Here is an 11,195-nt window from a genome sequence, read left to right as displayed (position 1 = left end):
TTGAATGTATGCTTATAACAATTTACAACTTGTAGATTCATATACAGGATCAGGTGCTTTGATATTAACTTTTTAAAACCCTTTGCAGGTCGCCATCAAACGTACTCGGAAGTTTGTAGATGATCTTTATCTTATTATTGTAAGTTGGCAAACCATAATGAATATATATATATATATATATATATATATATATATATATATATATATATATATATATATATAGTTTCTAAGTGCTGATTACTGAAAATAATAAACCTGTTGGTAACATGAGGGCAACAGAAATAGGCAAAATAGACAATGTAGCTTTGAAGAACTAAAGAAGTTCTCATATCTACAAAGAATAAATCAATTGAAAGTAAGTCTAAATACATTGAAATGTGTTTACCCATAGCCAAATAACCTTGTGTTTGTCGCTGTTCTCTAGCCAGACTATTCCAAACCACTGCTTGCAGAAGTGGGATTGATGCTTATGGCAAAACAACCTTCCATAAGTCCTCATATCATTGAGCTGTACGAGTGGTTTGATGAACCCAACAGATTCACATTGATTATGGAGTACCCTCAGCCGTGCGAGAGCTTGATGGATTTCATCTCAGATTGTAAAAAAATAAGTGAACCAGCAGCATGTGGCTTAATGCGTCAGGCAGTCCTAGCAGCAAAATACTGCATCGACCACAGCATTTTTCATCGGGACATGCATTCAGGAAACTTCCTGGTGAACAAAAACTCCTTGGAACTCAAGTTGATTGACTTTGGGTGTGGCGAGATGGTTATTAATGATGGCTACAACAGCATCCAATATAGAGGTGAGTGCAGTAGCTGTGTGTGGAGACTATATCACCATAATTCATTACTTTAAGATAAAATTACACCTCACACTGTTTTTATCCAAGCAAAAGAGATTGCTGAATGGACACATACAGAATTTTACAAAATATTTACTACAAATTTAAATAAAAGGAAATTGACATCAAATTGACTTCCATTTTTAAACAAGGCTGTCAGTAGATAGAACACAAACATGAACAACTTTAGAGTTTGAGTCAAGCCTCATCCTGGAACCCCTCCTTTGTGGACAGCAAGCCCCATACTGTAACCAGGACACACACACATAAGACGAGACAGTCACAATGTAAGTCAAAATACTGCTTTTATTAGTTAAAAAGCAGGCGAAGGTACAGTAAGGAAAATCCAGAGGGAGAATGGTCAGGGAAAGCGTAGAGTCGAGAGCCGGGGAACGAGGATATAACAAAAGGGCAAGAGCAAATAGAGTGGTCACGGAAAGCAAGGGGGTCGAAGCCGGGGTAATCAGAATAACAATAACAAGAGGGTGGAGGACAGGAAAACAGTTAACAACTAGGGAGCTGGCAAGCTAAAAAGGTAACGAGTAGGGAGGTCAAAACTAGGTGAGACAAGCGGGGGTCAAGACACGGGGAACTAAATACAATGACCAACCCCCAACAAACGAAAGGATAGTGAGTTATATAGGGGCGAGTGCAGATGTGAACAATGACAGGTGATTAGACGAGTGCAGGTGAAACTAATGTGTGGAGATAGGAAGCGCGTGAGTGCAACTGGTCATAATGTTCAGGCTGATGAGCGGGAAGCGAGCACGCTCGCGGAGTGCATGTGTGTCAGAGGGGGGGAGATAGTTTACGAGCTGGAGATAGTTTACGAGCTAGAGCTCGTAATAGAAAAACCGGGCGTGGAAGCCTGAGGGAGGAAAAAGAGCGTACGAGCTCAAGGGGGCGGAGCGAGGGAGCGGGAAGCGAGCACGCTCGCGGAGTGTATGTGTGCGTGCTCGAGGAAGCGGAGATGGGGCAGAGGAAAGGGGTTCGTGACACATACATATGTTTACCTTTACTACATGAAGATTATATGAGCAGGCAAACTTGTGAAATTTACATTAGGCTTTTATGTGAGCAGAATCCAAATGTAACCAGAAAAAAATCCTGTACATGACATGTATTGGCAAGTAAAAGTGTTTCTGATGCTTATTATAAATTGCTAAGCACTCCAATCATCTTTTTTTACAGGAGCACCTGAACACTGCCCACCTGAAGTCCATACAGGTCCTAAGTACCATGCTGTCCCAGCAACTGTCTGGTCTCTGGGTGTTATGCTATTTGAAATGCTTACTGGACATATGCCCTTTAAAAAAAAGGAGGAAATATTGCTTGCCGATCCTAAGTTTCCAAACTCCTACTTATCCAGAGGTGAGAGAATAGCAGTATTGAGAAGACAAAAAGAAACACTGATAAATACAACACCTCTGCACAATCTCGGACACAAACAGCTCTAGCTTAAGAGAGGATATGTGACCAGCTCCATCATTTTGAACCAGAAATACTGTACATTTTGTTCATCCAAAATAAAAATCCTCTCATCATTTACTCACCCTCATGCCATTCCAGATTTGTATGATTTACGTTCTTCTGCAGAACACAAATTAAGATTTTTAGAAGAATATCTCTGCTCTGTAGGTCCATACAATGCAATTGAATGGGTGCTAAACTTTTGACTCCTAAAAAGCACATTAAGGCAGCATAGAAGTAATCCATAAGACTCCAAAGGTTAAATCAATATCTTCAGAAGTGATAAGATAGGTGTGGGTGAGAACAGATCAATATTATTTAAATTTTTGCAAGAAATTCTTGTCCCTGCCCAGTAGGAGTTGTATGCATGAATAAATGTATTCACCAAAAACACAAGAAGAAGAATGTGAAAGTCAAAGTTAAAGTGGAGATTAACTGAGCAGGGAGGAGAATTTAAAATAAAAATTGACTAAAATATCACTTCTGAAGACATTGATTTAACCACCAGAGTCTTACGGATTACTTTTATGCAGACCTATGTGATTTTTGGAGCTTAAAAATGTTGGCACCCATTCACTTGCATTGTATGGACCTAAAGTGCTGAAATATTCTTCAAAAAAATCTTCATTTGTGTTCTGCTGAAGAAAGAAAGTCATACACTTCTGGGATGATGTAAGAGTGAGTAAATTATAAGATAATTTACCTTTTTGGGTGAACTATTCCTTTAAATACAATGGAAATTTTTAGCTTCCTAATTAAATAATGCACACCATTTTCGATATGCTATATAATCATTTAAATGATGGTTGTCATGAACTCTTGTTAGTGAGAAAATAGGATCTATTTGACATTATTTGACTGAATTAATTAGACATTGGAGATAAGACTGGAAAGAGCACTATGCAGTGCATCTGTTTGAATTGAAAAGTCTGCTCTAAGTCTTACAGACATTAGATAAGCTCCAGCGATTCTTCACACCACATTAAAGACCATCACAACAACAAAGTCAAACAGACAAAAATCAAGCTTTTGGCTTAAAGGTGCAGTATGTAAGATTCAGAAACCCTTGTTATTAATGACACCTGTGGCCATTAAGTGAACTTCAGCAGCTACCTGTTGCTCGTGCTCACACTCCACGTGCGCATCGGCCAAAACACTGATGTAAAGTACAAAGAGACAATGTGATTCACCGGCATTATGCGGTAGCTTATTGATGAGGTAGCATAATTAAAATTACAGTTATGATTGTTTTACTTCAAACTTTGAGACTGTATATTATATTTGACTCTCCAGTGCTGGAACAGGACTAAAACCAAGTGTGGTTATAGGGCTGACTATGCGAGACTGTAGTTTGAATTAATCACTTTTCTAGGCATGATACATTGACTGCATTTACATGATACCCTATGTCGGCATTAGAGAGCTAGCCAGCTGTATCAATAGCTGTTAGCTAAATTTGGTGGATGATGACAGTAGCTGTTTATAAAATAGAATGTATATTAACACAATTCAGTATTGATTTGATTCCATCACAACTGTCATTTTGATATATAAGTTCGCAATTATTTTATAATAATGTAATGTATATATTTTCTGTATAACCAAGTTATGTTAACTAACAAATGGGTCTTTTTGTACATTGTCTAGCATGTATTTCATGTTTTATTGTAGTTTACCTTGCTGCATAATTACAGATTAACATTGTTTATGACAGTTACTGTGCAGGCAAGATCAAGTTAGCTAAAATTACACAGATCAATAGCACTATACGAAGTTTCTCAAGCTCCACCACAAGGACCTACTAAGTAGTGGGAATTGGGCATTTCAAATTGGGAGAAATTAATTCCCACTTCTCCTTTTATGTTTGTTGGTCCTACAATCCCCTGGTGGCCCTCTTCCTTGCTTCCTCTTCTTTGGTACGGTCTGCCTCTATCTTCCTCCTATTCTTATCACTCCCTCTGTTTTCCTCTGCTGCCCTTTCTCTCTGTTATTTCTTCAAAGAGCTCATCAAGCTCTGTTGTTTCTGCTGATGTGCCACTACTCCTCTCATCTTTGTTGTTTTTGTTCTTGTATTTCATCCGTATTAAGTAAAATCTCTCCCTCACAGACCTCTGTGAAACTTTAAATTTCAGGTCTTGGAAGCTGTTTCATGTTTCTGCAATGTTTCTTTCTTGTGCCTGTATGGTTCTGAGAAGTGTATCATGCCTCTCTGTCCACTACATATGGTCTCTGAACAACATGAAACATGGACTTTCTTGCTCATACATGAATAAGAAGCCTATAGATGTGTTTCTTATTCAAAGTCCATTCTAATGGACACTGGGTAATTTATAGAGTTTTGAGGAGGATGTTTGGCTACATTCAGTGATCAAACATTTACTTACCAAACCTGTTGCTGTCAGTTTGTCACCTTTCTGTTCTTAAGAACTCATATTTTGACATTTGTTGAGGTGTTAATAATATTATTTGATTCTTTGCATTACTCCACATTGTTTTGGATCACCTTAAAAAGCCTGCATGTAGATCCATCATCTCCCATCTCTACAAAATCGTTACAGTTGCATAGTAACTTTGTGATTCTCCCGTAGGAGATGCTAACATAGTAACATAGTGATTCTCCCGTAGGAGATGCTCACAGTACACCAGCTGGAAGTAGTGCTTTAAAACCGTTCATGCACAAAAAAACTGAGAATGTTGTAGCCGTCGTGTCCACAGCTGTTTCTTAAATTCCCTATTGTCTTCTGAAGCGATCCAGTTGGTTTTGGGTGAGAACACATCAAAATATAACTCATTTTTCACTGTAAATCTTGCCATTGCAGTCTCTAGGCACCAAGCTCGATTACACTTGACATATGTGCAAAGCATTAGATGGCACTATAGGAAGTGTAATTTAATTTTAGTTTGAGTTTTATATTTTGGTCTGTTCTCACCCAAAACCAAATGGATCACCTCAGAAGACATTGATTAAAACTCTGGAGTCTGATGGATTTTTTCATGCTGATTTTAAATGCTTTTGAGAGCTTCAAAGGCCAAGTCACCAGTCACTTGCATTGTAAGGACCTACAGAGCTAAGATTTTCTTTGAAAAATCTTCATTTGTGTTCAGCAGAAGAACAAATAAAGTAAACAATGATAGAATTTTCATTTTTAGGTGAACAAACCCTTTAAAAATTATACAATATTACATATCAAGATGTCTTCATAAGCCATGACAATTTATATGGTAAAATTTCAATACAATATACAAATACAAATACAAATGCAATGTATTTCACTTAACAATAATTACCTTACATGAATCACACAAGCTCAGAAAAAACTAAATTCCCCTTTTCAGGATACTGTAGATAATTTTATAAAAATCCAAATCTTTATTGTAAAGGGTTTAAACAATGTTTTCCATGCTTGTTCAAAGAAACATAAACAATTAATGAACATGCACCTGTGGAACGGTCTTTAAGACACTAACAGCTTACAGACGGCAGGCAATTAAGGTCACAGTTATAAAAACTATGATGTCTCACATGGGCTGATGGTTGGACACGCGTTTATCATCAAAGTAATGAGCGTTACACCAAGGCCTGTACTCTGGTGTAGGATAGATTTGGAGGTGGACGCTTTGTCATGGTCTGGGGCGGTGTGTCACAGCGTCATCGGACTGAGCTTGTTGTCATTGCAGGCAATCTCAATGCTGTACGTTACAGGGAAGACATCCTCCTCTCTCATGTGGTACGCTTTCTGCAGTCTCATCCTGACATGACCCTCCAGCATGACAATGCCACCAGTCATACTGCTCGTTCTGTGCGTGATTTCCTGCAAAACATGTTCATGTCAATGTTCTGCCATGGCCAGCGAAGAGCCCGGATCTCAATTCCATTGAGCATGTCTGGGACCTATTGGATCAGAGGGTGAGGGCTAGGGCCATTCCCCCAGAAGTGCCTTGGTGGAAGAGTGGGGTAACATCTCACAGCAAGAACTGGCAAATCTGATGCAGTTCATGAGGAGGAGATGCACTGCAGTACTTAATGCAGCTGGTGGCCACACCAGATACTGACTGTTACTTTTGATTTTGACCCTTTGTTCAGGGACACATTATTCAATTTCTGTTTGTCACATGTCTGTGAAACTTGTTCAGTTTATGTCGTTGTTGTTGAATCTTTTTATATTCATACAAATATTTACACATGTTAAGTTTGCTGAAAATAAAAGCAGTTGAAAGTGGGAGGACGCTTTTTAAATTTCTTTCAGAGTTTATTTCAGAAGCTACTGTCTTACATGTCAACATTGTGTTACTATTACTAACCAGTTCTCTTCTGAAAATCTGTCCAGCATGCACGGATTTGATTGGCCAATGCCTGACACGTGATCCAGTGAAACGGCCAACGTTAGAGCAGCTTCTACAGCATGATTGGTTTCAAACAACATAAATCTGAGCTGTAGGAAAGCAGGAGATTCACTTCATCAGTGTTAGCTAGAGGTAGAGTAATGACAGAGAACAAAACTACATTTGCAATCACTCAGTTATGTCATAGATTGTGCTTTATTCATGCCTGATACAATTAATGTAGCCCTATTTCATCCACAGAAAGCAGGCTGTAAAAATAGTTTTATAATAAAATGTTTCTGCACATTTTATGTTAATAATCGCAGAGTAATTCATCAAATGAAGAATCGCACCTGTGCAAATTGCATTCAGCTCAGATTTTTGGACGTGTTTGCACCATTACCTAATTTGCATAATTTCATAAATTTGACACTAAAACAACTCTCAGTGCACATTCAGTCGGTGCAATTAATTTCCACTCATGTTTCTGCCTGAAAACCCCCATGAAGCCCTGACTGACTGTAAATATGATGACAACAAATAAGAATGACTCTGAGTGAAGACAGTCAATGTTAAGAATTCACTTGCTGTTTCTTCCCAAAGGTTGGACAAATACATACCATACAGTCTGAAGACCATTGAAAACCGAAGACTCAACACAGAATTGACAAGGATGGATGAAGTGCAATATCAAAACGAGCATTGAATAGATGTCCTACAAATCTTTGGTGTACTGCATAAAAAAGACAAGGATGTACGATATGCATCCTAGATGAAGTGCATTAATGAGTGCACTTTATAACAAGAAAGCCAAAGACAGAGAACAGCTCTACAGCTTCACACTATCTCTCATGAGGAGAAGATCCACTGAATGAGTTTCAGAGTGGTCCATCCATCCATCCATAGGCGGTGTCAACTGTCCAGACCCCCATAAGTACAACTAAATTTAACTTGGGGATTGTGTTTTAATAAATAGTTAAAGAAAAACTGAATTTTTTATTTTATTTGTTTTTTTATTACTCATGAATTAAACCTGAACTCATCCATGTTTGGGTGCTATGTACAGGTTTGTGTTGTGTTGTGCAGATCTTAATCTTCACATTATAAAAGTATCAGTATAAAAAGTACATAATATATAAAAGTACAAATCTTTGTTAACTTAAGACATCTTTACATTGCAAAGGTGGTAATGTGGCACAGAAGCAGCATCTGAAGTGGAATTTTCACAGCAATTAAAATGGCATAATTAATGTTATGAAACTTGTTTTAAATATACAATTATGAATATAGAAATAGGAATGAATGAAAATATGAAGTTATACTTTTAAATATGAAATTAAATTATGAAATATATTATGCTAAAGACATGACAAAAACAAAGATTAAGGCTGCTTTTATGCTGCATTCAGTTTACACAGAACCAAAGCACCATCAGAACTACCTTTGATGAGGTGGGTCAGATCAGGCATAACTTTTATGCTTCATTGCATCTTACACTGAAGCAGGCACAGAGCAGCCTTAGTTCTGCTGTGTAAAGACGCCTGCAGAATTGGCCATTAAATTGAATTATGGCGTGGGACGTGGTCGTGTGTCTGTCATTGGGGAGAGAGGAAGTAGTAAGAGCCATTACCTGGTGGTTGTTGATTGTAGGGCCTTGCCCAATATAAATTGCAGCGGAGACTGCATGGCCCTTTCTTCTATGATCAAAGGTGAGACATTGAACTCGGTTTCCCAGTATGCTTCACAGCCGGATGGGAAGTCCCGCCCATGGACCCAATCTCAAACATCATTGGTCAAAAGTGGCCAATGACTGATTACATCATCTTCTCTACAAAACTAGCAGACAGATTTGATTTCAGTCTCTCTGCATACAGCTGCACAAGCTGAGGGTTTTTTGGGCCCTGGAGGAGTTTTGACATGCCTTGACATTTGTGCTTTTTTCAGTTGCTTAAAAACACATTAATGGCTAAAGTCTGATAACACTGTATTCAGCACAAACTTGGCTAAAATAATATGTGAGCAACATGTGTGTACATGTTTGTATTTTTGAGAAAATAACGTTTATGCATGGTTTTTGAAAAAACTAAATGTTTAAGTCATATAATGAAATAAGGCCATATAACAAATACTAAACATTTGCCGGTATGGCGTCTGTTCCCGTGCAAGGAACGCCAACTCTGTCACTCCGTAATGGGTGCAAATGTGTACCACAGCCCGGAGTGACAGTAGAAGAACTGCTTATAGTTATAGGAGAACAGGTTGGATTTGAGAACATCATTTCGGCCTCACGGATGAACAACTGTCGTTGTGTTTTTAAAATCAGACTGCCTGGTAAACCAGTTGACTGTGAGCGGAATATGGGTGAAGGAAACGTTTGTTACGACAACCCCGCTATCCGCTCCAACAACGAAAATCATCATTTCAAATGTACCGCCGTTTATTTCCGATGACACCATCACAAAAGAGCTGCTGAGGTTTGGAAAGATCGCAAGCCCAGTCAGAAAGATCCCTCTGGGATGTAAAAACAGCACGCTCAATCATGTTCTTTCTTTTAGACATCAAGTCTTTATGTTTTTGACTTCACAGGAGCGAACATTAGAGGTCTCGTTTCGTGTCAATCACGGGGAGAATTCATATATGGTTTACGCCAGCACTGAGAGCTTGAAGTGCTTTGAATGTGGAGACCTGGGCAATAAACGCTTCATGTGTCCACATAAAGATGACCAGTGTGCGTCCACATCTCATAAGGATGTGACTATTACTGATCAACAAACAAAGGAAAGTGATGAACAGAGACTTGTTGGGCAGGATAAAGGGACCACAGAGGAGGGCAAGGTGCAAGAGGTGAGTGAGTTAAATGTAAATACTGATGGTGTGGAGCAAGCTGGATGCAGTTATGAATCTGACAAACCTGAGAATGATTCAGACGATGTTGATAAGAATGAGATACAGAGTGGTGTGGAATATGGGCGTGAAGGTAATGATGTGGCACAGGCTGAAGGCTTAGAGGAAAACATGGATGATGAGACGGATAGTTTATCCCAGTTTACTGATGACGGTTTTAGAGATGATGATCAAGTGTCAGATGGTTCAAAAGGAACTGATAAAGACCTATATACAGTTGATGAAATTAATACATTTCTTGATAAAACCTAAAGTAAAAGTTGGTGTTGAAATAGGTAATTATTTCCCTGACATTGATAAATTCATTTCCTCTGTGGTATGGGCTAGGAAAGTGAGTAGCTACGATGAGCTCTCACCACAAAAAATGTTTTCGTCTTAAAAAACACATCACAGTTCTCAGACAAGGCAAAAAAGACAGAGAAACCGAGAGGAAAAACGAAATCATATTAATGGCTTACAACTTTTCTTTTTCTCTCTGTTTTTTCATCCTTTTTCCATTTCTCATGGAGATCTTGCGGGTGGGATCAATTAATATAAATGGAATGAGGGATGGGAGAAAATTTTGTCTATTATCCGAAATTATAAGTTTGAAGGATCTTGGTGTTATTTTTTTGCAAGAAATCCATAGCAGTCAAAATAATGAGATTGATTGGGGCTTATGGTGGGAAGGAAAGAGCATTCTTAGTCATGGGACTAATTTAAGTGCAGGAGTAGCTGTACTTTTCTCCCCTGCTCTTAAAACAAAGATTTTATTCAAAAATGAAGTGGTACCTGGGAGATTATTGTCTGTAAGGGCTGAAATTGAAAATGTAAATTTTTTATTTGTGAACATCTATGCCCCTAATTTAGGGACAGAGTACAGCTTTTTACCAAACTGGAGCACTTTTTAAAACAGCAGCAGGACGGTGATTTTATTGTATTAGGAGGGGATTGGAACTGCACTATAGATTTTACACAAGATAGGAATGGAGAAGAACCTCATGCAAAGTCTGCGATTTGCTTAGCTAATATCATTTAAAATCTTAATTTCTCAGATGTATGGAGAGAGCATAAATCATCAGTTCAGCAAGTATACATGGTTGAAATTTAACAATGGCAGCATTTCTGGAGCACGTTTAGACAGGTTTTACATATCACATAATTTAAGAAATAAGATTGTTAATACATCTATAACCCCAACAGCTATTTCTGATCATAAACTTATCACCATTGAATGTACTTTGACGGACAGAAAACATACGAGTTATTACTGGCATTTTAATGTTAAACTTTTTGAAGACAAACAGTTTTGTGAGAATGTAATTTTATTTTGGGAAACCTGGAAAAGTGAAAAGTGTCTTTATGAAAATATTATTCAATGGTGGGAAATTGGTAAAGTGCATATAAAAAAGCTATTGTCAACAATATACATCTCATTCCTCCTTGGTTTTGAAAAAGACATTAGAGTGTCTGGAAAAAGAGATCACGGACATTGAAATGAACATGAATGATGTTGTTGATGGTAATCTACATGATCTGTGGAAAATCAGCTGAGCTCCTTTTTAAATGAAAAAGTTAAAGGAGCTCTTAGAAAGCTCTTAGCTCTTAGGACAAGAAAAACAGATGCTCGTATTAAAAGATAACAATGGACAAAATACTTCAGACCCAGTAAAG

The 11,195-nt window shown here is 38.0% G+C and overlaps 1 long non-coding RNA gene across 1 annotated transcript; it reads left to right on the top strand.

The window, feature by feature from the left end:
- The first annotated feature begins 1,800 nt into the window (after nucleotides 1-1,800).
- LOC127629617 (uncharacterized) lies at nucleotides 1,801-7,587 on the top strand. Its single transcript, XR_007968785.1, has 3 exons — nucleotides 1,801-1,833; nucleotides 2,037-2,216; nucleotides 7,242-7,587. It is a non-coding gene; the product is annotated as an uncharacterized LOC127629617 (long non-coding RNA).
- Nucleotides 7,588-11,195: the final 3,608 nt, after the last annotated feature.

This window comes from Xyrauchen texanus, chromosome 36 (genome assembly GCF_025860055.1).
Source record: "Xyrauchen texanus isolate HMW12.3.18 chromosome 36, RBS_HiC_50CHRs, whole genome shotgun sequence".
Classification (NCBI taxonomy): domain Eukaryota; kingdom Metazoa; phylum Chordata; class Actinopteri; order Cypriniformes; family Catostomidae; genus Xyrauchen; species Xyrauchen texanus.
The sequence above is the reverse complement of the archived record's forward strand: the minus strand, read 5'-3'. Positions and strand labels throughout refer to the sequence as shown.